Source organism: Dipodomys merriami, unplaced genomic scaffold, assembly GCF_024711535.1.
Source record: "Dipodomys merriami isolate MVZ:Mamm:240054 unplaced genomic scaffold, mDipMer1.0.p SCAF_9, whole genome shotgun sequence".
Lineage (NCBI taxonomy): Eukaryota > Metazoa > Chordata > Mammalia > Rodentia > Heteromyidae > Dipodomys > Dipodomys merriami.
The window spans coordinates 51,996,033-52,021,585 of NW_027206512.1; positions in this window are offsets into that span (position 1 = coordinate 51,996,033).

The following is a 25,553-nucleotide window of genomic DNA, read 5'->3' on the forward strand; positions in this document are numbered from 1 at the left end:
CCACACTGGGGAAAGCCCCCTCCGGTACACAGGTGTGGTTAGAATACAGGACACCTAAGTTCAATTTAACATAGATCTTTACTTTTTGTGTGGGGCTGAGGCTTGAACTCAGGGCCTCGTACTTTTCTTAACTTTTTCATTCAAGGCTGGTGCTCTATTGCTTGAGCCACAGTTCTAATTCTGTTTTTTTGCGGATCAACTGGAAATAAGAAGCTCACAGACTTTGAACTACAATCCCGCCGGGCGCTGGTGGCTCACGCCTGTAATCCTAACTACTCAGGAGGCTGAGATCTGAGGATCGTGGTTCAAAGCCAGACTCCTATCTCCAATAAACCACCAGAAAACCGGAAGTGGCGCTGTAGCTCAAGTGGTAGAGCACTCGCCTTGAGCTGAAGAGCTGAGGGACAGCGCCCAAGCCCAGAGTTCAAGCCCCACGACCAACCAAAAAAAACCCAAAAAAACCCACAATCCCCAGATCTCAGCATCCTGAGTAAGTAGAATTACAGGCATGAATCATCAGTCCTTTGCTTCAATTTAAAATAAATATTTAGCACATATATCCTACCAATTGATTTTTTTTTTTTTTTTTGCCAGTCTTGGACGCAGCCTGGGCACTGTCCCCGAGCTTCTTTTGCTCAAGGTTAGCACTCTGCCACTTGAGCCACAGCACCACTTGTAGATTTTTCTGTTTATGCACTACTGAGGATTAGAACCCAGGGCTTCATGCATGCTAGGCAAGCACTTTCCCACTAAACCACATCACCAGCCCATATATCTTACCACTTGAAATGATACGTACATATACTAAAGGATCTTTTGTTCTTTATCTGAAATTCAGATTTAATTGGACATCCTTTGTCTTTTTCTTTTTTACATCTGGCAATCCTAAGAATGTAAGTTGGGTTTTTGTTGTTTGGTTTGGCTTTTTGTTGTTGTTGTTTTAGCAGTACTAGGTGGATTTGAACTCAGGGCCTTGTGTTTGTTAGGCAAGTGCTCTACACCTTGAGCTGCTCCACCAGCCTTGCTCTATTTCCTCAAGGCAGCTGCTTGCTATAGAGTCCAAGCTGGTCTCAAATTCATGATCCTTCTGTCCCCAACCTCCCAAGTACAAGGATATAGGTGTGTGCTACCACACCTAGTTTGGGACTGTGAGAGATCTTGTTTTCCAGCAGGCATGTGCACTGCACAGGGGGTAAGGGACCAAGATGCAGGCCTGTGAGGAGGCATGGGAGTGGTCAGACTCTGCCTCCTCTTAGAGCACAAGGTGCCATTTAGTCCTGGGGACCAAGAGACGCTGTGGCCTCTGCTGTGTGTGGGATCAGATTCTAGGTCTCCAAGCACAAGTCGTGCCTCGATCGGTTGGAAAGAATGTCTGGGACTGGGAAGTAGGCTTCTATGACTTTGTTCTGAAGATTTGTTTATTTGTTTATTTATTTATTTAGGACATGAACTGGGCCTGGGACCTGTCCTTGAGCTTTTCTCCTCAAGGCTAGTATACTACCATTTAAGCCACAGTTCCACATCTGGCTTTTTTTGATTTATTGGAGATCAGAGTCTTACAGACTTCCCTGTCTGAGCTTTGAGTGGTAATCCTCAGATCTCTGCCTCCTGAGTAGCTAGGATTACAGGTGTGAGCTACCGGCACCTGGTTAAAGATTGATTTATATTTTTCATTAAATAGCCCAATCTTACAAAGGGGCATGGGTTCATTGGGACATTTCCATATACCCATCCAGTATGCCCCAAGCAAACTCACTCCCGCATCTCTCCCCATCATTCCACCTCCCCCTTAAAGCAGTTTCTGGAAGTTGAGCTGCAGCTCAAGTGGTAGAGCTCCAGCCTTGAGCTAAAAACCTAAGACAGCACCCAGGCCAAGTTCAAGTCCTACTACTGGCACACACACAACAACACTTTTATAGGGCATTATAGTTCCATTTTCAGACAGTCATATAAAATATTTCCACCGGGCTGAGGATGTGCCTTAGTGGTAGACTGCTTGCCTAGCGTGCATGAAGCCCTGGGTTTGATTCTTCAATATCACATACACAGAAAAGCTCAGGGACAGTGCCCAGGCCAGTTCAAGCCCCAGGACTGGCAAAAAATTTTTTTCACCATATTTTCCCTCTCTATTGGCCCCCCCACTCCTGATTTACTTACCTATTATTTACTTATTATTTGTCAGTTGTAGGGCGTGAACTCTGGGCCTGGGTGCTGTCCCTTAACTCTTCAGCTCAAGACTAGTGCTCTACCATTTGAACCACAGCACCACTTCTGGTTTTCTGGTGGTTAATTGGAGATAGAGTCTCACAGACTTTCCTGCCCGGGCTGGCTTTGAACCATGATCCTCAGATCTCAGCCTCCTGAGTAGCTAGGATGACAGGCGTGAGCCACTGGCACCTGGCTTCTTTCACTTTTTTAAAGCATGGCAACCCAGTCCTCACCTGGTACTCTTTTCCCATTCCTGTGCCCCCTGTATTTTTCCCTAGAAGCTTCTATCTCAGAGGAAAGGTTGGGCACAAGCTAACCACCTCCCTGTCTGGCAAAGTGAGGAAAATTCATTCAACTAGCAAGCACTTATGGAGACTTGAATCAGGGAGACTTGAATCAGGGAGACTTGAATCAGACTTATGGAGACTTGAATCAGGGCAGCCGGGCCTCTGATGCTACAAGGCACCACATGGCGGCCTGCTCTGGGGGTTGGAGGTACATTAAAGTCAGAGGCACCCTAAGATGCAGATTTGGACTCAGTGGGCCTTGGGCTGGGGCCAAGGACCAATAGGCAATAAGATTTCTGGTGATGATGGGCTGGGAAGGTGGCTCAGTGGTAGAGTGCTTGCCTTGCATGCATGAGGCCTGGGTTCGATTCCTCAGCACCACATAAGCAAAAAGAAAAAAGCCGGAAGTGGCGCTGTGGCTCAAGTGGTAGAGCGCTAGCCTTGAGCTGAAGAGCTGAGGGACAGCGTCCAGGCCCAGAGTTCAGGCCCTACGACCGGACCCAAAAAAAAAAAAAAAAAAGATTTCTGGTGATGGCAAGGCTGCAGGTTGAGATAGCACTGGCACAGTGACTCATGACACACTGCCACCGGAGTCATCCAATCCAAATCCAGGGTTTACTCCTTCCCCTTCCTCTCTCCTTCCCCTCGTCTCCCCTCCCCCCCCCCCATCCTCTCCTCTCCCTTCCTCTCTCCTCTGGGACTTCAAGGTGACAAGGGCAGGGCGCTGCTGCACTGGCCCTAGTAATGAGTGTGCAGAATCCTTTGTGCCCAGCAGATGAAAGACTAGCATTTCCCCATCTGTAAAATGGGTTTTAATGAGGCGACTTGTTTACAAAGCTACAGAGATGAAAAGGTTTGGGCAGGAAGGAAAGGGCGGATGCCCAGGAGCCCTGGGGACCAGCTCTAACTGGTGGTGACTCCGCCCTCCCATCGCGGCTCACCTGCCAGTCACATGGTGCTGAACAGCCAAACAGGAGCCTGAGCCACCCGACCTGGGTGGGCACAGAGAGAAGGGAAAGGGCCGATGCCTCCCACTCCCCCAAGGAGAATCAGGAAGGAAGGAGAGTTGTGGGCAGAGAGGAGGGTTAGGCGTGTGTGTGTGTGTGTGTGTGTGTGTGTGTGTGTGTGTGTGTGTGTGTGTGTGTGTGTGTGTGTGTGTGTGTGTGTGTGTGTGTGTGTGTGTGTGTGTGTGTGTGTGTGTGTGTGTGTGTGTGTGTGTGTGTGTGTGTGTGTGTGTGTGTGTGTGTGTGTGTGTACCAAGAAGAACTGATAGGATCCTAGCCTTGAGGATAGGAAGAAACCCAGGCCTCCCCTCCCAAATTCCAAGAACTCCAGATCAAAAGGGCTGTACACCTATCTTTTTTATTCTTATTCTATAGGTGATGTACAAAGAAGTTACAGGTATATACGTCTAGTAAAGAGTACATTTCTGCCGGGTGCCAGTGGCTCATACCTATAATCCTAGCTACTCAGCAGGCTGAGATCTGAGGATCAAGGTTCAAAGCCAGCCGGCAGGAAAGTCCAAGAGACTCTTATCTCCAATTAACCACCAGAAAACCAGCAGTGGCACTGTGGCTCAAGTGGTAGAGCGCTTGCCTTGAGCTGAAGAGTTGAGGGACAGCCCCCAGGCCCAGAGTTCAAGGCCCACGACCAACCAAAAAAAAAGAAAAAAAAAGAAAAAAGAATACATTTCTTTTTCTTTTTTTTTTTTCTGTGCGGTTGTGGAGCTTGAACTCAGGGCTTGTGCATTATCCAGGTGTAAGCCCCCGGTGCCCAGCTAGGGATGTTATTTTTGTTGTTGTTGGTGGTGGTGGTCATGGGGCCTGAACTCTGGGCCTGGGCGCTGTCCCTCAGCTCTTCAGCTCAAGGCTAGCGCTCTACAACTTGAGCCACCACCACTTCCGGCTTTTTCTGCTTATGTGGTGCTGAGGAATCGAACCCAGGGCCTCATGCATGAGAGGCAAGCGCTCTACCACTGAGCCACCTTCCCAGCCCCAGGAAGTTATTTTTTGAAACAGTGTTTTGTGGATAACCCAGACTGGCCACACACTCTTTGTTCTCCTTTCTCAGCCTTCCAGGTGTGGGGGATTATCCGTGTGAGCCCTGTTGCTAGGCTCATAGATCTTAACAACCCTCTAGATGGATAATATATGCAGACTAGTTGTACAGGAAGGTCTACAGAGGCAGATTTCTTGTAGGGCAGACAGGCGAGGCTCCCTAGAGATGGCCTTCTCTACCCTTCTGGCACCAGCCCTAGACCTTAAGATAAAGGTAGAATGTGAGCCAGAGTAATTCACGTGTGGGCCTGAGGGCTTCCTGGAGAAGGAGCAGGAAGCAGTAGAGTTTGATCTATCACAGCCTGAGATTTGGAGTAGATCCATTTGTTTTCATTAAAGCACATCACAAGCTATATGGCTTTGTGTAAATCACTTAACTTCTCTGGGCGCTCAGGACCCCATTCATAAAGTGATCGTCATTGAAGGATCACCTGGGGAATTTACAATAAACATCAGGGGATCATGTGCATAGTAGGCTCACATGGTATAGTAGCCAATAGAACACGATCCCCTGTCTTTCTGGACCCATCAAAACTGAGGGTACCAACAGGGACAGTACTTCCCTTTTTTTTTTTTTTTGCCAGTCCTGGGGCCTGAACTCAGGGCCTGGGCAATGTCCCTGAGCTTCTTTTGCTCAAGCTAGTACTCCACCACTTGAGCCACAGCGCCACTTCCAGCTTTTTCTGTGTATGTGGTACTGAGGAATGGAACCCAGGGCTTCATGCATGCTAGGCAAGCACTCTACCACTAAGCCACATCCAAAGCCAGGACAGGACTTCTTTTTTTTTTTTTTTTTTTTTGGGTCCAGTCGTGGGGCCTGAACTCTGGGCCTGGGCGCTGTCCCTCAGCTCTTCAGCTCAAGGCTAGCGCTCTACCACTTGAGCCACAGCGCCACTTCAGGCTTTTTTCTTTTTGCTTATATGGTGCTGAGGAATCGAACCCAGGGCCTCTGGCATGTAAGGCAAGCGCTCTACCACTGAGCTACCTTCCCATCCCAGGACAGGACTTCTTGATAGATAGTTTAGTGGGTGCTGGTAGCTCATGCCTATAATCCTGACTACTCAGCAGGCTGAGATCTGAGGATCACAGTTGGAAGCCAGCTCAGGCAGGAAAATCCTTGAGACTCTGATCTCCCATTAATCACCAAAAAAGCTAGAAGTGGAGCTGTGGCTCAAGTGGTAGAGCCTCAGTCTTTTTTTTTTTATCCTCCCCCCCCACCACCAAAGTTGTAAAGTTCGTTTTCGACATGACAATTTGTACTTCTCATTGTTGCAACGGGTCCACCTATATCCTTATTTAAATGATTTGTTTTTGCCCTTCCCCTCCACAAATTATACCGACATCAAATACAGTGAAAGCAGGGGTTATACTAGAGCCCCAGTCTTGAGCAAAAAATAGCTCAAGGACAGTGCTCAGACCCTGAGCTCAAGCCCCAAGACTAGCATAGAAAAGACCAAAAAAAAAAAAGCTTGCCAGAGCTGATTCACAACTTCAGTTCTATCTATGTGGGTGGCTGAAATCTGAGGATCACAGTTCAAAGCCAGGTTCGAGAAGACAAACCTGAGAGACTCCTCTCCAGTTCACCAACAAAAGGCCAGAAGTAGAAGCATGGCTCAAGTGGTAGAGCGCTAGCCTTGAGTGAAAAAGCTAACAGACAGCACCCTGGCCCTGAGTTCAGACCCCAGTACCAGCACACACATGAACAAAAAGACAGTTGCAAGTTGAGTGTGGTAAGGTGTGCCTGTAGTTCAGCTCCTAGGGAGGCTGAAGCAGGAAGACAGCTCATGTCTGGGAGTTCAAGACCAACCAGAGTCCTGAGACCTTGCAGACTCCCTCTATTTGGGAAATGAAGAACAGGAACATAGCCTGTCATCCTAGCTACTCAGGAGGTTGGGATCGCATTCAAAGCCAGCCCAGGCAGAAAAGTCCATAAGACTCTTATCTCCAATTAGCCACCGGAAAAACCGGAAGTGGTACTGTGGCTCAAGTGGTAGAGTGCTCATCTTGAACTGAAGAGTGCAGGTCCAGAGTTCAAGCCCCACCACTGACAAAAAAAAAAGAAGAGGAGCATGCCGCATCCACCTTTGGGTGAGGTGTGCTGTGCTGTTTCATCTCCAGCTGAACCCCGCTTTCCACGTGAGTCTCGGGTGTCCGTGCCTCTCTAAAGGAGTCATGCAGGGCTGGGAAGGTGGCTCAGTGGTAGAGCGCTTGCCTTGCATGCTCGAGGCATGGGTTTGATTCCTCAGCACCACATAAGCAAAAAGAAAAAAGCCGGAAGTGGCGCTGTGGCTCAAGTGGTAGAGCGCTAGCCTTGAGCTGAAGAGCTGAGGGACAGCGCCCAGGCCCAGAGTTCAGGCCCCACGACCGGACCCAAAAAAAAATAAAAAAATAAAAAAATAAAGGAGTCATGCACTTGGCAAAAGTAGATTCAAACCGGGCTTGGGAAGGCGGAGCTGGCAGGCTGGGTTAAGCTTCCTGAGGCCTGTTTGCACTGGGCGCTGCTACGTGGCCACCGGAGGTGCAGGGCAGAAGGCAGCACCCGCTCCCCTGCAGGCCGCGGACCCGTGAGGCAATGAGGCAGTGAGGAGCCCCTGCGAAGCTGGCCACGGCCTGGTTGGCAGCCCCCCGCCTCAAGTGGGAAATGGATGGAACTGGAAGCCATCCAAGCCAAGCTCAAAAACCCACATATCGTGTGTTTTCTGTCACGAGGAAGCTGGACCTAAAGTCATACATATTCATGGACAGAGGCGGCTGTATATACAGCTATAGGCATACATGCGTGTATGAGTACATAGAGCACTATTGGATTCTAAGTGCGGGAGGATGAAGGGATGGGGAGAGGGGAAAGAGGGTGAATACACTAAATACAAAGCAGCTGTGGGTGGAGAACCTAAATGAAATGAGGAAACTGAACGAAAGCTGTGCACTGACAGGGTGGGGGAAGGGAATCAACAGAGAGGGCGATTCTGAACAAAACATTACATATGCATTAAAAAAAAAAAAGAAGCCATGGGAATGGTGCTGCGGCTCAAGTGGTAGAGCACTAGCCTCGAAAGAAAAAGCTCAGGGACATTATCCAGGGCCCGAGTCCAGCCCATGACTAGCAAAGAAAAGAGGAGAAGGAGGAAGGGGAGGAGGAGGAGGAGGAGGAGGAGGAGGAGGAGGAGGAGGAGGAGGAGGAGGAGGAGGAGGAGGAGGAGGAGGAGGGGGAGGGGGAGGGGGAGGGGGAGGGGGAGGGGGAGGGGGAGGGGGAGGGGAGGCAGCCAGGCACTAGCAGGTGCTGAGATCTGAGGATTGAGGTTTGAAGTCAAAGCCAGGCAAGAAAGTCCCTGAAACTCTCACCTCTAATTCTCCATCAAGAAGGCAGAATTGGCCAGGTACTGGTGGCTCACACCTGTAATCCTAGCTACTCAGAAAGCTGAGATCTGAGGGTCTAAGGAGAGGGAGCAGATTATAGATTTTAAATCACTGGCTGTTAGAATACCAAAGCCAGGGGCTGGGAAGGTGGCTCAGTGGTACAGAGCTTGCCTTGCATGCATGAGGCCCTGGGTTCGATTCCTCAGCAACACTTAAGCAGGAAAAAAAAAGCCAGAAGTGGCGCTGTGGCTCAAGTGGTAGACTGCTAGCCTTGAGCTGAAGAGCTGAGGGACAGCGCCCAGGCCCAGAGTTCAGGCCTATGACCGGACCCCCCCCCCCCCACCCTCCCCCACAAAAAAAATAGAATATCAAAGCCATTGCCTACTTCAGATACATTCTGTAGAGAGGTTTAAGTAGTAACTATTAATCAGCCCTTGAAAGGTCATGACTCAGTACCCCTACCTCATGTTTAAGGCTATAATCAGAACATTAAATTAATTGTTGACACTATCAGATATGAAAGATGGTTCTTTTTGTTTTACAAATCCCTGCAATTTATGATAAACACATACCTGGCTTTCTTCAGGGCTCAATGCCTACCACCACCTCATGATCCCTGCAGACTATTTCCTCTCAGTGCTATGTCCTCTGGTTCACTTGGGGACCTTTATTTTAGGCCCTGATCTCTGGGACCCGATCTGCTGTCTGCCAGTTCTGCACATACACCAGTGAAGTGGAGCTCAGCCACAACTGCATTCTTCCTCACAGAGCCACCACTGCTGGGCTAGAGGGGAAGCTCACGGTAGAGGGCTCGTCTGGCATACATGAGGCTGAGGCTCTGGGCTGGATTCTCTGCAACAGAAAATGAAACATAAAATCACCACACCAAATAAATAAGATATATATATATACACATATACATACATATATATAATCTGTATCCATCTCTCTCTGTGTATATAAGGTATGAGGTAGGGCACTGGTGGTTCACACCTATAATTCTAGCTACTCAGGAGGCTGAGGTCTGAGAATCCCAGTTCAATGCCAACCCAGGCAGGAAAGACCTTTTTTTTTTGTCAGTCATGGGACTTGAACTCTGGGCCTGGGAGCTGTCCCTCAGCTCTTCAGCTCAAGGCAAGCGCTCTACCACTTCAGCCACAGCACCACTTCTGGTTTTCTGAGTGGTTTATTGGAGATCAGAGTCTCCTGGACTTCCCTGCCGGGGCTGGCTTTGATTCTCTTTGATGATTCTCAGATCTCAGCCTCCTGAGTAGCTAGGATTATAGGAGTGAGCCACCAGCGCCCAGCTAGAAAAGACTCTTATCTTCAATGAACCAGCAAAAAGCCAGAAGTAGACAGCTGTGTCTCAAGTGGTAGCCTTGAGCAGAAAAGCGCAGGGACAGAGTCCAGGCCCCAGGACAGAAATAAAACAAAACAAAATTGCACAGAGGAGACCGCAGAAAGAGGAGGAGGCGGAGGAGGAGGCGGAGGAGGAGGAGGAGGGGGGGGGGAGGAGGAGGAGGGGGAAGAGGAGGAGGGGGAGGAGAAGGAGGAGGAGGAGGGGGAGGAGGAGGGGGAGGAGGAGGAGCAGCAGCAGCAACGGGGGGAGGGGAGGAGGAGCGGGAGGAGGAGCAGGAGGAGGAGAGGAGAGAGTCACCCACTGGAGCCGCTTCTGCTCTCGGTGGCACAGCAGCCCCTCCCTCTGCCACCTCTCAGGACACTTGGAAGAAGAGGACTTCCACAGGGTCAGGTGGGTCAGGTGGGACAGAAGATGAGAAGGCCATAGTTTGGAAAAGCAGAGGGAGACAGGAGGCCTTCCGTTTAGAAATAAAGCCAATGAGCAATTGTTTCCTACAGAGAAAGGGTTTGGATCTCCAGCTTTCTTTAACTGTGGAGAAGCCTTTATTCATTCGAGGCCTCAGCCACACTCTGGAGGGTCCAAGGGCACCTGAAATTGAAGGCAGGTTGCCATTCACCAAAGCCAGCTGGATTCCAACCAGTAGAGATGGTGCAGGAGTCAGCAGAGGAACAGCGAAGAACTCGGGAGGACACAAATCAAACACGGCGCCATCCACGGGGAGACAGACTTAGAGAAACGCACACACATCCAAAGCCCATCCACGTGCTTTGGGCAAATATTAACCCTATGACAGAAACACACAGATCTACATGGGTTCTCTGTGGCTTCGAGAATCTCCTATACCCTGTGAGGAACTACTTTTGGCAAAGCAATCCCAGAGCCACTGTTAGAGATGGAGAACCACAATCTTGCCCAGGAGCCCTGGATTTGGAGTCAGAGCGTTCCAGAGACAAATATCAGATCTGCCCATGTGTTCCTCATTTGCCCTTGTAGAGCAATACCCCTGCGTGAAGGTTCCAGGTCTCAGCTGTGGAAAAGATCAGGAGGAAAGCCTTTCCAGAGCAGATGAGCATGTGTGGCTGGCACCTATAATCCTAGCTGTTCAGGAGGCTGAGATCTGAGGATCCCAATTCAAAGCCAGCCCAGGCAGGAAAAGTCTGTGAGAGACTTATCTTCAGTTACGCACCAAAAAGCCAGAAGTGGAGCTGTGGTTCCAGTGGTATAGTGCCAATCTTCTGTGATAAAGCTAAGAGACAGCGCCCAGGCCCTCAGCTCAAGCCCAGTACTGGCATAAAAAGAAAGAAAAAAAAAAGGGGAAGAGAGGGAAAGAAATAGAGAAAAGAAAGGAAAGGAAAGGAAAGGAAGGAAGGAAGGAGATTGGCTTCTCAGAAGCAGAGAGGCATCCATGGGGCAGTCCTATAATCCTAACTATTCAGGAGACTGAGATTTAAGGATCTCAATTTGAAGCCAGCTGGACAGGGAAGTCCATGAGACTGTTACTACAATTAACCACTCAAAAACCAGGTGTAGAGCTTTAGCTCAAGTGGTAAAGTGCTAGCCTTGAGCAAAAAAAGCTAAAGAACAGTCCACAAGCCCTGAGTTCAAGCCCTGTTACCAATGTGCATGTCACCAATGCGCGCAAACACACACACACACACACACACACACACACACACACACACACACACACACACACACACACACACACACACACAGAGCAAGCAAAGTTTCTCAGGATGAACAGCAGGTAAATTCACCAAGCACCTCTTCTGTGCTAAGCCCCATTGGAGATAATGTGAGTACGAAATGAGCCAAACAGATAGCTAGCTGCCTTCCGGAAATATCCAACCACATCGTGCAGCAGGTAAGATCCACGGTGAGCAGACATGGATAGTGGGGGCTGGAGGACGGAGGCTACTAGTTTGATGTAGGAAGGTTGGGAAAAGGCTCATGGAGGGAGATGTAAAGCCATGAGTCAAGGGCTCCTGGCAGAAGAAGAATGAGCACAAAGGTCTGGAGGTAGGAATCTGCTTTTGGTTGTCAGGAAACGAGGAAACCAGTCCAGCTGGAATCACATGAGCCAGGGCAGGGTGAAGAAGGAGATCAAATCAGAGAGAAGCAGGAAGGGTCTGGAATCCTCACCTTCAGGATCTGGAATGCTATTCAACATTTGGGATTCACTCAGGCTTTTTATATATTGTAATTGTTTTATTATCTTTAAATAGTTGTACAAAGAGCCTTGGATTCGCCAAGTTGCTTGTGTGTACAACCTGTCTCGATCAGCATCGTAGATTTGTATCTGAACAGCATTGCTTTGATGGCCGCCCCAGGGAGGAATAGGGCAGGGGAAGGGCAGATCAGACAGAGACTGCTTAGAGGTTGCAGAAATAATCCAGGTTAGGGCTGAGAAGGTGGCTCAGTGGCTCAGTGGTAGAGTGCTTGCCTTGCACGCATGAGTGCCTGGGTTCGATTCCTCATCACCACATAAGTAGAAAAAAAAGCCAGAAGTGGCGCTGTGGCTCAAGTGGTAGAGCACTATCCTTGAGCTGAAGAGCTGAGGGATAGCGCCCAGGCCCAGAGTTCAGGCCCCATGACTGGACCCCTCCCCCCAAAAAAATAATCCAGGTCAAGCCGAGTACTGGTAGGCTCACACCTGTGAGCTACTCAGGAGGCTGAGAACTGAGGATCACGGGTCAAAGCCAGTCCAGGCAGGAAAGTCTGTGGGACCCTTATCTCCAATTAACCAACAGAAAACCAGAAGTGGTGCTGTGACTCAAGTGGTAGAGCACTTGCCTTGGAGCTTGATGAGCAGGGAGTGCCCAGGCCCAGAGTTCAAGCCCCACAACTGGCCAAAAAAAAAAAAAAGAAAAGAAAAAGAAAAAAGAATGAATGAACCAGGTTAGAGTTATAGTACTGGGCCTTAACTCAAGGCTGGTACTCTACCACTTGAGCTACTCCTACACTTCCAGCTTTTTGCTGGTTAATTGGAGATAAGGATCTCATAGACTTTTCTGTCCAGGCTGGCTTCAAACCTCAATCTTCAGATCTCAGCCTCCTGAGTAACTAAGGTTATAGGCATGAGCCACCAGTGCTCACCAGTGGTCTGGTTGTGGGGCCTGAACTCTGGGCCTGGGTACTGTCCCTCAGCTCTTCAGCTCAAGGCTAGTACTCTACCACTTGAGCCACAGTGCCACTTCTGGCTTTTTTTTTTAATCTGCTTATGTGGTGCTGAGGAATCGAACCCAGGGCCTCATGCATGCAAGGCAAGCGCTCTACCACTGAGCCAACTTCCCAGCCCAAGAGCTAATATTTTTGAAGATACAGCCAAAAACCTTTTCTAGCAGATTAGCTGTAGGGAGGAGACCAAAGACCTTACCATGATTTTGTTTCTAATTTTTCAATTTCATGATGATACAAAAGCATATACAGGCCGGGCACCGGTGGCTCATGCCTGTAATCCTAGCTATTCAGGAGGCTGAGATCTGAGGATTGCGGTTCAAAGCCAGCCCAGACAGAAAAGTCTATGAGACTCTTCAGTGAACCACCAGAAAACCGGAAGTGGTGCTGTGGCTCAAGTGGTAAAGTTCTAACCTTGAACTGAAGAGCTGAGGGACAGCACCCAGGCCCAGAGTCCAAGCCCCACAACTGAGAGATTTACCAAGAGACAAGAAGGAGGCAGGCTTTGTGCAGTCCAAGGACAGAGGATGGGTCAATAGTTGGATCCGTCTGCCTGGAGTTTAGGGAGAAACCGATAAATATGAGGTTGAATATGCTCAGCACTGGGCAGGAACAGAAAAGAAGGGTGGTGCACAGGACAGCAGCAGCCCCGAGGGGAGGAGCAAAGGAACCTGGGTAAGTGGTCCCACGGGGCTCTGTGCTGGATGTCTACAAGTTTTTTCCATGAAGGGCCACAGCGTAGATCTTCGCAGCCCGGGGAGCCAGTGGCTCCCATGGCCTGCCCTCCACTTGGCCATGATGACGTAAGAGTGGACAGAAGAAAAGCTTTCTACAAAACCAGGTGCTGGCTGAATTTGGTCTGCCAGCTGGGGAGTCGAACCCAGGGCCTCATGCATGAGAGGCAAGCACTGTACCTCTGAGCCACCTTCCCAGCCCCGAGCTGTAGTTCTCTCAGCACTGTTGTTTGTGGTGTGAGATGGGCCCCCAGTGCCTCATCAAGCAGCTCCATAGCAGCTTTCAGCTTTGGGCTCTGAGGAGGAAGGAGGACCCCCAAGAGTCTGGAGGGGATCTGGAGAAGATCAAGACTATGCCCACACAGGGGGGCTGCGGCAGACTCTCGCCCTCAGGATGAGCCGGCCCCTCTCCCCGGGTCTGGATGAGGAAAGAGCCCAGGGCCTCTGTATGTGGCGCGGGCTCTACCTCCCCGCTGTGCCCCAGCTCCTGGGAAACAGCATCCCCACCTGACAAGATGGAGCGGGGCTGGCCGCACTGGCCCAGTGGCGCAGCCCTAAAGTGAAGAGCAGTGGTAAGAACATCAAAGTAGTGGTGCTGCTTCGATTTTTTAATTCATTCACCTCTTTTTCTAGACATCATTCTTCTATAGCTCAGGCTAGCCTTGAATTCTTTTTTTCTTTTCTTTTCTTTTTTTGGTCAGTTGTGGGGCTTGAACTTAGGGCCTGGGTGCTATTCCTAAACTCTTTTACTCAAAATTAGCACTCTACCACTTTGAGCCACAGCACCACTTCCGGTTTTCTGGTGATTCATTGGAGATAAGAGTTTCACACACTTTCTTGCCCAGGCTGGCTTTGAACTGTGATCCTCAGATCTCAGCCTCCTGAGTAGCTAGGATGACAGGTGTGAGCCACCAGAGCCCAGCTTAGCCTTGTATTCTGGATCCTCTTGCTTCAGCCCCCGCCCAAAGTTGCTGAGATTAAAGGCATGAACCACCCCACGCAGGCTTCCCAGAGGTATCTTGACTACAGAGGTCCTGTGCTGTGGTTTCAGGAATCAGCCAACCTCCTATTGCATTCCCTTTGTTTGATTTCCAGGAGACCCTGCCCTATGATCGCCCCATGATCGCCCCACATGGAGCTCTGAGCCCCACTTGCTGTCTTTTCTTGGGGAGTCTCCAGGAATGCCCGACTCAAACACCTATTGGCCAAAGGTGGGGACCCCAAAGAACAAATTATTCCAACAATGCAGCACGTAGCTCTCACAGCTCTGTCTGCTGAAAAACCCCCTGACCACACACAGCGGCTTTGTCCTTCTCCTTGGTGTTCTGGGGTGCTCTGGGCCTTCTTGGGTACTTGAGGCCTGCCGTGGTACAGCCCTTGTTCATTATTCAGTCAGCATCTAGGGGTCCCACCATGGGAGACAGCGACAGAACCGATTACCCCAGTGTTACAGCCTGGGAAAGAAAAGCAAGTAAATAGTGCAGATGAGGAACGGGTCGGTACATGAGGGAATCACAGAGCGAGGCAAAGTGACTTCCTGTCTGGAGGAAATCATGGAGGACTACCTGGAGAAAGTGGCCCCAAAGGACACTGAGTTACTCAAGGAGGAGGCAAAAGATCTTCAGGCGTCGGGAATGCCATGTGAACAGCAAAGACCAGATCAGGCCAGGATCCCTTGAGCCAAGAGAGTAAAGGGAGACACAGTCCAAGGCCCCAGGACCCCCAGGAGAGCAAGACACAGACGTAGAGTTTGCATGGAGTCTGGGGGGAGAGGGAACTGGCGGGCAGCATGGCGTGGGCTGAGTCTCTATGATCGTTGTCTCTGGTTCAGGTTGTAGAGCCGTGAGCACAGCCCGGAGCCAGCCTGGACGGCACCTCACAGAACTGTCCACGCCCAAGACACCAAACCTGCACTCACCACAGAACAAACAAGCACCTGAACACTAAGCTCTTTTAAGATGAGGAAATAAAGGCCCAGAGAGGTCCTGTGCCCAAAGTCATCCAGCCAGAAACCCAAGGAAGCTAGTGGGTGCTGGTGGCTCACGCCTGTAATCCTAGCTTCTCAGAAGGCTGAGATCTGAAGATCATGGTTCAAAGCCAGCCTGAGCAGGAAAGTCCATGAGACTCTTATCTCCAATTAACCACCCAAAAACCAGAAGTGGTGTTGCGGCTCAACATGGTAGAGTTGTAGCCCTGAGTGTAAGAGCTCAGAGATAGTGTCCAGACCCTGAGTTCAAGTCCCACAACCAACAACAAAAAAAAGGAAAAAGAAAATAAAAAGGCAGCTGACTTATAAGTCTGCTGGTCTGCTACTAGGGGTCAAGGGTTAGAGGTCAAGTAACCAAAAATGTGTATGGAATGAATTACTGAATGTAGGATAGTATTGGAGGCTCCCCCTCTGTCCACCCTGTGTCCTTACGTGCTATACACCTCCTCCCCTCCCGCCTTCCCCTGCACCTGCCTCTGGGGGACTCTGGCTTCATGTCGATTTGGGGCCTTTCCTCAGTCTTCACATTCTTATCTTCTGAAAAGGAGCTAAGAATGCTAACTCTTAGAGCAATGAGTCAACTAGAATCGCCTAGAAAATCTCTGGGGCAGACAGCACTGGTGGTGCCGTAGTTGCCCAAGGAATATTAGACCCCTCCTCCGGCCCCATCAGTCAACCTTTGGACTTTTGTCTGCCATTCCTTCCCTCCAAGATGAGTGCTTCTCTCTGGATCTTCCAGGCCCTTGATTCTTGGATCTGGCAGATCATCAACTCTAAGCCACCACTAACAGTTCCAAAAACCATAAAACCAGCAGCAAGAACTCTATTATCAGGCAGTTAATGATTAGAGAGTGTAAAATTGTACTCCAGATGAGTACAATTTCCAGACGAGTCAGAGGGGATCAGAAGCCTGCCATTCTTGGAAAACTGCTACAAAATGATTTCCTGGAAGTCCAAGGGGCTGAGAGATAGAACTGGAGGCCCGCTCCCCGGAGCGGCGTTATCAGGAAGGGGCCAGCAAGACGTGGATCTCAAGCAGTGAGCCTCCATCACAGCTCTTCCTCGCTGACACTGTGGGGTTCTAAGAGCTTCCTGGGATGCTGGAGGGGTGAAGGGTTAGGGAGGAGTAGATCGAAGTCGGCAGAGCAATGCAAGGATGCTCATAACTCCCAGCTGTGCCTGTCAACCCGCCATTATTGCTTCCTGACCACAACAGCAGCACAGTGTGGGGTCTTGGGACTGTCTACAGAGCATTGCTGATGGGGACGGCCAGGTCCTGAGTGCTTGCTTCATTCTTCTCCTAAATGCATTTCAGATCAGCAGTGAAAAGGGAAAGAGAGGGAAGGGGAAGGGGAGGGAAGGAAAGGGGAAGGGAAAGGAAAGGAAGGAGGGGAAGGAGCCTCTCCACTGTTCCTGGACCCCTCCAGCAAACGGACCAATGCTTTTGGTTAGATTATTCACCAAGAAGGACTCTTTCGCTTAATTTCCCCCAGATTAAATATTTGAATGGAACTTGGAGAGGAGTGGAGATGTGTGAGCAGTCACAAGAGGACTGAAGGTTTCTTAGTTCCCTTTGATTCTTTGTAAGGATCAATATTTTGAAATCATAAAGCAAATATGTCTGCATTTTGTAACTTACTATTATGTAATACCTCCAGACTTCCAACCTGTAAGTAAAAGCCCTGGAGATAAGTTAAATGGTTTCTGTGTACTATCACTCCATAATCCAAAGTGTAACTGGAGAGTCGTCAGGATGACTTGTAGAATAAACACTAGAAACCCTTCAGAGGGGAAGGACCGTTGGCCCCAGAGTGGCAACATTCCCAGAACAGGTTCGGAGCTGGCCAGCATGGCTCTATCTTAAAGCACAACCTGCAGCGACTCCCGCAAGACCCGCCTCAGGAGCAAATGACAAGATGTGGAAAAGCTCTCTCCCACCCCACGTGGGCACATGGTGTGTCCTCCCTCTGTGAATCCTCAAATCGGACTACAAATGGCGCATGCTTATTTTTAACTCATTTTTATTTTTCATTTATGTGTGTGTGTGTGTGTGTGCGCGCGCGCGCACGCGCTGGTCCTAGGGCTTGAATTCAGGGCCTGGGCACTGTTCCTAAGCTCTTTTGCTCAAGGCTAGCACTTGAGCCACAGCTCCACTTCCAGCTTCTCTCTGACGGTTAATTGGAGATAAGAGTCTTGTGGACTTGCCCGCCCAAATTGGCTTCAAACTGTGATCCTCAGATCTCAGCTTCCTGAGTAGCTGGATCATAGGCATGAAACACCAGTGCCCAGCTGTGTGTGTACATTCGTCTGTGTGTGTACATTTCAAAGAAGCACAAACCTAGAGGATGTAGCTCCAGTGGCAAAGCCCCTGCCTAGTAAGCATGAGGGTTTGATCAATAGGACCAAAAATAATTAGTTAATTAATTACTCAAACCTACTTTTAGAAGTTCCTCATTACCCAGACCCAAAGATATACTGAAATGCAGAACACAGGTCAGGGTCTGGAGGAAGAGGAGGGTTGGGCCATGCGTGCACAGCAGGGACACCGTGTCTTAAGGGGTCTCTCAAGGCAGGAGACAGGAAAGCCCACACTCCTCCGCTGGGTTCCGCTGGGTTCCGCACCCCCCCATAGCCTGGTAAAATGTTCAGTAACGCCAGGCATGGGGGTGCTCACCCCTAACCCAGAACTCTGAAGGCTGAGGCTGGAGGATGGCTGAGTTCAAGACCTGCTGGGCTATATAGTGAGACCATGAATTTAAACTCTAAGGGTTGAGGATGTAGCCCACATGCCATACTAGGTTCCGTCGCCAGTGCTGCAAACAAACCAACAGACCAGCAGAAAAAGAGAGAAGACAGTTGAAGAAGAAAGGAGAAAGAAGATGTGACCGGGGGCTGGGAAGGTGGCTCAGTGGTAGAGCGCTTGCCTTGCATGTTCGAGGCCCTGGGTTCGATTCCTAAGTGCCACATAAGCAAAAAGAAAAAAGCCGGAAGCAGTGCTGTGGCTCAAGTGGTTGAGCGCTATCCTTGAGCTGAAGAGCTGAGGGACAGCGCCCAGGCCCAGAGATCAGGCCCTACGGCCAGCAAAAAAAAAAAGTGATCGTAAGAAACACTTGTGGCTGGGTACCGGTGGCTCACGCCTGTAATCCTAGCTACTCAGGAGGCTGTGTTCTGAGGATCATGGTTCAAAGACAGCCCAGTCAGGAAAGTCCATGAGACTCTTATCTCCAATAAACCACCCAGAAAACCGGAAGTGGTGCTGTGGCTTAAGTGGTAGAGTGCTAGCCTTGAGCAGAAGAGCTGAAGGACAGTGCCCAAATCCCGAGTTCAAGCCCTATGACTGGCAAAGAAGGAGGAGGAGGAAGAGGAAGAGGAAGTGGAAGAGGAAGAGGAGGAGAAGGAGGAGGAGGAGGAGGAAGAAATGTGTGTGTGTGTGTGTGTGTGTGTGTGTGTGTGTGTGTGTGCGTATGCGCGCACATGCACATGAGCACCAGGAGTGTGGCTTGAACTCATGACTCTTACATTGCTAGTTAGCTGGAGATGAAATCTTGAAGATTTTCTGCCTAGACCCACTGGCATTGAACCATGATCCTTCAGGTCTTAGCTCCCGGAGTACCTGGGATTACAGGAGTGAGCCCCTGGTGCCCAGCTAGAAACAACTTTTTCAAAAAGATTTTTTAATCAGCATATATTAGTTGTACAAGGGGGTTCCATGTCATTTCCATTCACACCATATATCTCAATCAAATGCACCCCTTCCACCCCTCCCTCAACTCCTCTCCCCTCTCCTTAAGAAAAGGTCACAGGTTCCGTGTTCTAGTATGGAGAAACAGCTCTTTAGCCAGGCAGCAGGTGCCCCTTTCACCCCATGCTTTGGATCCACTGAGGCACAGAGGGCTTAAGCCACTTGAGTAGGCCACACAGCCAGGCAGTCATAACCGGAATCTCTCCCCATCAGCCACTGAGCCACACTCGCTCCCCGGGGGTGTGAGCCTGCGCTCTGTTCATGCCCGGATGTGAGAGAGTGCCTTGTTAATCGAGCTGAGCAGCAGCAGCCCGTATCCAAATGCAAGGCCCCTCTTCCTCCAGGGCCCTAGCCCCATGAGCAGGGGATGGGGTGCAGCCAGAGCTCGCTCGCCCACATCAGAGCTGAGAAACTGGCGTGGCCCGTGTCCTGGGGACCTTGGAAGAGTAAGTGAGCTCCTTTGTCCCTTCAAGGATTCATGCAACAAAAATCCATCAAGAGACCACGGGGCTGGGAAGGTGGCTCAGTGGTAGAGTGCTTGCCTTGCATGCATGAGGCCCTGGGTTCGATTCCTCAGCACCACATAAGCAAAAAGAAAAAAGCCGGAAGTGGCACTGTGGCTCAAGTGGTAGAGCGCTAGCCTTGAGCTGAAGAGCTGAGGGACAGCGCCCAGGCCCAGAGTTCAGGCCCACGACCGGACCCCCCCCCCCAAAAAAAAAAAAAGAGAGAGACCAGTCTAGGTCGGCTCTGGGGACCAGCAGGGGCCGAAAAGCAGCCCTGCCTCACCCACAGTTTCCAATCTGGCAAGGAAAAATAAGGAATGTAGAACACAAGAGGCTTATGGAGTCATAAAGCCAAGATGAGAGAGCAAAGCAAGGCGGAGAGAGTGCAAGGTGGAGTCTGGACAGCCTGGTTCGAGAAGGGCTGGAGGACAGACGGATCTGTGAGCGAGCAGAACCTGGATGACACAAGACAGCAAGCCGTGCTGATTTCTGGGTTGTGCGAAGGCCCTGTGGTTTCTTCAAGCAAGAGCAAAGATGCCCACAATCCTGCAGCATGAGTACTGTTTACTGAGTCATAAGGGATGTACAAGTCCCTATGTGGCACTCTGAACTTCTTCAGTATAGAAAACAACCCTTTCGTGATTAAGAACAGCTTGTGTGTACTTGGTGCTCTGTGGTCTTAGGGTGAGTTTGAAGCCATAGGAGTCACACAGCCGGTCTCCCATAGCCTGCTGAGGGGTACAGTTTTCCTTTCCAAGGTGAATAAGTGACTTGGCCCAAAGTGACACAGGAGGAGGGTCACGCAGTCAGGCTGCCCCTGGCCGCTCTGAGAACAGACTGGTCTTTGAGGGCAATCCAATCTCCTGGCCTGATTTCTCTTCCCTCTTCACAGGCTGAGAGTGCCTGACCCTCTGAACCCCACGATGCTTTGGCTGTTGTTGCCAAAGGCTGCAGCCAAGGGGGACTTCCCCGAGGACGAGCAGTGGGCCGCCATTGGGGAAATGGAGGCGACTCTTGGCATCAAACAAATGGAAACTAAGGAGGGAGAACACAGCCTACCCAGGTTCCTAGAAGAGACAGACAGAGATGGCACTCGCTCAGGACCGTTCTTATCATCCTCCTCCCTGGAAAAGCATGATTCAGGTGCCCGGGCATGCCCAGTGCAGCCACAGCCATGTGCTTACGTGCGGGGTGTGTGTGTGTGTGTGTGTGTGTGTGTGTGTGTGTGTGTGTGTGAGGGGGGGGGAGAGAGAGAGACTGTATCCCAGGGTTTGAACTCAGGGCTTGAGTGTAGTCCCTGAGTTTTTGTGCTCAAGGCTAGTGCTCTACCATTTGAACCACAGCTCCACTTCCAGGTTTTTTGGTAGTTTATTGGAGATAAGAGTCTCATCGTGGACTTTCCTGCCTAGGCTGGCTTCAAGCCTTGAGCCTCAGATCTCAGCCTCCTGAGTAGCTAGGGTTACAGGCGTGAGCCACCGGCACCCAGCCACTTTATCACTTCCGTTGAAATAATGGATTGTGAAGTGTGAATAATTCTAAAATAGTCACCTCTTTCCAGACATGTTTTTTTTTTTTTTTTAAGTAGAGACAAAGTGACTAAAAAGAAAATTAAAAAAAAAAATCTAAAGCCAATCACAGCTGCAGCTGGGTCCCCGAGGCTGATGCCTGTAACCCTAGCTACAGAGGAGGCTGAGACCTGGAGGATCATGTTTGGAAGGCAGCTCAGGCAGAAAAGTCCATGGGAGTCTATCTCCGAAATGTCAGACTGGAGGTGTGGTTCAAGTGGCAGAGCGCCATCCATGAGCAAGAAAGCTGAGAGAGCACACAAGGTGCTGAGTTCAAGCCTCCAACCCCAGTAGCCACAAAGCAACAACAAAGCCACGCCCCTTATAACCTACTTCCTGTAGCTAGCTAGGTCCCATCTCCCAAAGTTGCCACCACCTCCCAAAATAGCGCCACCAGCTGGAGACCAAGCACTCAACACCTGGGCTGGAGGAGGCCGTTCTCATTGAAAAGCCAGTAGGCATACACACTGGCCATGGAGCGCTTCACACTGGTAGCAGCAGCAGTAGCAGCTGGCTGCACTGGTGAAATCGCCGCCACCCTGTGACCTGCTGAGGATGCCCTAGGGCAGGACGGGTGCTCTCCCTGTGAGCCACACCCCCAGTGACCCCCTCTAACCTCACTGGACTGCTCTTATGCATGCCGCCTCTCCCTGGCTGAATACCGCCACAGCCCTCGTGGCTCCCTGCCTGTGATGTCACAGGTCCACAGCCTGGCCCCCACTGCAGACCAGGATAGAATCGGCGTTAAAACAGAGTTGAATTGATGTATTCACTTAATTTATTTTTTAATTAATTTTAAAAAACGTGGTGGTGGTGGGGCTTGAACTCAGGGCCTGGGCGCTATCCATGAGCTCTTCTGCTCAAGACTAGCACTCCACCACCTAAAGCCACAGAGCCATTTCCAGGGTTTTTTTTTTTTTTTTTGGTGCTCAATCGGAGATCTGAGTCTCCTGAACTTTCTTACCCGGGCTAGCTTCGAACTGTGATTCAGACATGTCAGCCTCCCGAGGAGCTAGGATTACAGGCGTGAGCGACCGGCGCCAGCCGGATTTTTACAAAGATTAAGTTAACAAGGGCCTAGATATTAAAGAGTTTCTGCACAACCTACAAAGGTAAAAGAACCCCATGCCCAGACTCCGGACAACAGTGAGCCTAGACCTAAAGTAGCCTGCCCTGCGGCTGCCTTCTCTGTCCTCTCCCCTTACAAGTGTCCCCTCCTGGCTGTTCTGGGATGCAAGAAAGGCACTGACTGGGCATAACCCATGGTCTCCCTGAAACCTATCCAATCCTGACTGGGCTCGGGGACTCATCTCTGTAATCCCAGCCCCTTTGGGAAATGGCAATCAAGAGGATGCCTGTTTAAACTAGCCTGAGCTAAGAAGTTCTCAAGATTCATCTCAATCGATTAGTCAAGCCTGGCAGTGAGCACCTGACATCCCAGTTACTCAGAGCCATGGAATCGTGGGTCAAGGCATGCCCTACAATGAACAAAACCAAAAGCACAAGACACTCTCTGAGAATAGATGGGGAGAAAGCTTGCCTTATAATCGCAAGAGGGGCTGGGAATTGGCTCAGTGACAGTGCTTGCCGAGCATGCACGAAGCCCTGGGTTCGAGTCCTCAGCACCACATACACAGAAATGGTGCTGTGGCTCAAGTGGTAGAGAGGCTCAGGGACAGTGCCCAGGCCCTGAGTTCAAGCCCCAGGACTGGCCAAAAAAAAAATCAAACCTTATAATTGCAAGGCTCTGAGTTCAAATCCCAGTGCCACCAAAACAATAAAAATTAAAAAGAAAAACTAGCTTGTTCTTTTTAGGTCTGGCCATTTGGGGCAGGGTGTCTCTCTGCCCCCAAGAGGCAGGTGCTAACTGCTTGGCTTGTCCTGAGAAGACCCAGCCTGTCCCTGGCAGCAGAAGCCCTCGCGGTGGCTCTGGGCGTTGAAGATTCCTCCCCACTCCTCCTCCAGGAAACTGGCAAAGCCCCCCAGCTGCTGGCCTGGAAGAAGGGAGCTGCCTGCGCTGGCTGGGCCTGCGGGAATACCCATCGCGAACTCGAGTGTTTCCACAACGCTTGGAGAGCAGAGCGGGGCTCTGGTTCACCCAGGAAAGCCTTGGTCAAGGCTTTGGAGAAAAGCACGTGGGTGTCAGCTGTGACCTCCACGTGGGTCCGTGAGGGCCACAGAACACCGCCTCCTCCATGCAGCCCTCAGGGAGTGTCCACCCCCTTCCCACATCACCACACGCTCACAAAAACCACACACTGCTTTACTTCAAAGGGCTCCAGTCCTGGAGCCAGCTCAGAGTAGATTCCTGGTGGAAGTAGCTTCTTGGATCTATGCTGACCTAGCACTACACTAGATCACCAGATTTTTTTTCCCACATGACCCCTGCTGCCCAGAAGAAAACCATCTAGAAGGTCCGAGACTCTTGAGAGTCATCTCAGGTACACCTCCCAGCCTCCGGAGTTCTAGTGAGTTCATTGCCTGGGTTACAAGTGAGGAAAAGGGCGCTGGACACTGGTGGCTCACGCCTGGAATCCTAGCTACTCAGGAAGCTGAGATCTGAGGATCATGGGTCAAAGCCAGCCTGGTGAATCTCCAATTCACCATCAAAAAGCTGGAAGTGGAGGTGCGGATCAAGTGGTAACACACCAGCCTTGAGTGAAAAAGCTAAGGGACAGATCCCAGGACCTGAGTTCAAGCTGCAAGACCAGAACCAAAAGAAAAAGGAAATGAAATCTCTCAGAGCCTAACCTCTAACTCAAGAAAGGATAGTTTCTAAGACAAGCTCTTCCTGCCGGCTCAGATGGAGTCTGGAGACAGAATAAAGGGACAAAATGACAAGACTGTACCAGCTCAGGCCAGGGACCACAGAAGAACCCCAGCCATGCACCTCATCCGCGTAGCCTGACACAGGTAGTGTTAGAGCCATAACTAGAGAGCAGTAAGGGCTCCAGGGTAAACTCGAATTTCAGAAACACAGGAGTGGTTTTCAGTGTAAATACAGATGGGTGTCACGTGTCCATTCAAAGGTGTAATTGACAGGTTCGTAAAGGTGCTTCATTACTATTACATTATTACTGCTCTTTGATCTCCCAAAGAACAAACTATGTAAGCGTGAAACATTATGTCTTTATATATACTATCATTATATTTTATTTTTCTTGGGAAGGATCTAAGTTAATAAGTCTCAAATGATGTGGCTGTTAGCCACAGATAGGAATCTCCAGAAATGTGAAGTCATAAAGATTATAGTACTGATAAGTTATTTTGCAGCCAGCTCTGAGAATCAAGGTCTGCTTATTCTCTCCTCAGTAAGATTATTTACTGGAGATGGAAGAAGAGTCTCTGAAATTCCTCAGTACCACATAAACAGAAAAAAATAGAAGTGGTGCTCTGGTAGAGCGCCAAGCTTGAGCACAGAAAGGCTCAGGGACAGTGTCCGGGCCCTGAGTTCAAGCCCAAGGACTGGCAAAAAAAAAATAGTCTTTGAAGCTGTGTGTGTGTGTGTGTGTGTGTGTGTGTGTGTGTGTGTGTGTGTGCGCGCGCACGTGCACGTGTGCGTGTGTGTGCGCATGTGTGTGTGCGTGTGTGTGTGAGTGTGTGTGTGTGTGAGTGTGTGTTGGTACTGGGCCTTGAACTCAGGCCTCACGCTCTTGCTTGGCTTTTTCCCTCAACGTTAGCACTCTACCACTTGAGCCATCCCTCCACTTCTGGCTTTTGGGTAGTTAATTGGAGAAAAGAGTCTCACAGACTTTTCTGCCTGGGCTGGCTTCAAATCATAAGCCCCAGATCTCAGCCTTCTGAGTAGTTAAAATGACAGGCATGAGCCACCAGTTCCCAGCATTTTAAAAATTATTGATTGATTGATTGATTGATATTTGGTACCAGTCCTGGAGCTTGAACTCAGGGCCTGGGCACTGTCCCTGAGCTTTTTTTTTTTTTCCCCTCAAGGCTAGCACTCTACCACTTGAGCTACAGTGTCACTTCTGGTTTTTTCTGTGTATGTGGTACTGAGGACTGGAACCCAGGGCTTCATGCATGCTAGGCCAGCACTCTACCACTGAGCCACCTTCCCAGCCCTCAGCATTTTTTTTTTGTTTGTTTGTTTTTTTGTCGGTTGTGGGGCTTGAACTCTGGGCCTGGGCGCTGTCCCTCAGCTCTTCAGCTCAAGGCGAGCGCTCTACCACTTGAGCTACAGCGCCACTTCTGGTTTTCTGGTGGTTTATTGGAGATAGGAGTCTCACGGTCTCCTGCCCGGGCTGGCTTTGAACCGCGATCCTCAGATCTCAGCCTCCTGAGTAGCTAGGATTACAGGCGTGAGCCACCAGCGCCCAGCTTCCTCAGCATTTTTTTTTAAACAGGGTCTTAACTATGTATCCAAACTGGCCTCAAACTCATGGTCTTCTTGTTTCTACCTCCCTTGTGTGAGATTAAGGATGTACATCACCACACCTGGCTTTTGAAGTTATCTTTTTTTGTTGTTCTTTTTTTTTTTTTTTTTTTGCCAGTCCTGGGACTTGAAGTTGGGCCTGGGCACTGTCCCTGAGCTTCTTTTTGCTCAAGGCTAGAACTCTAC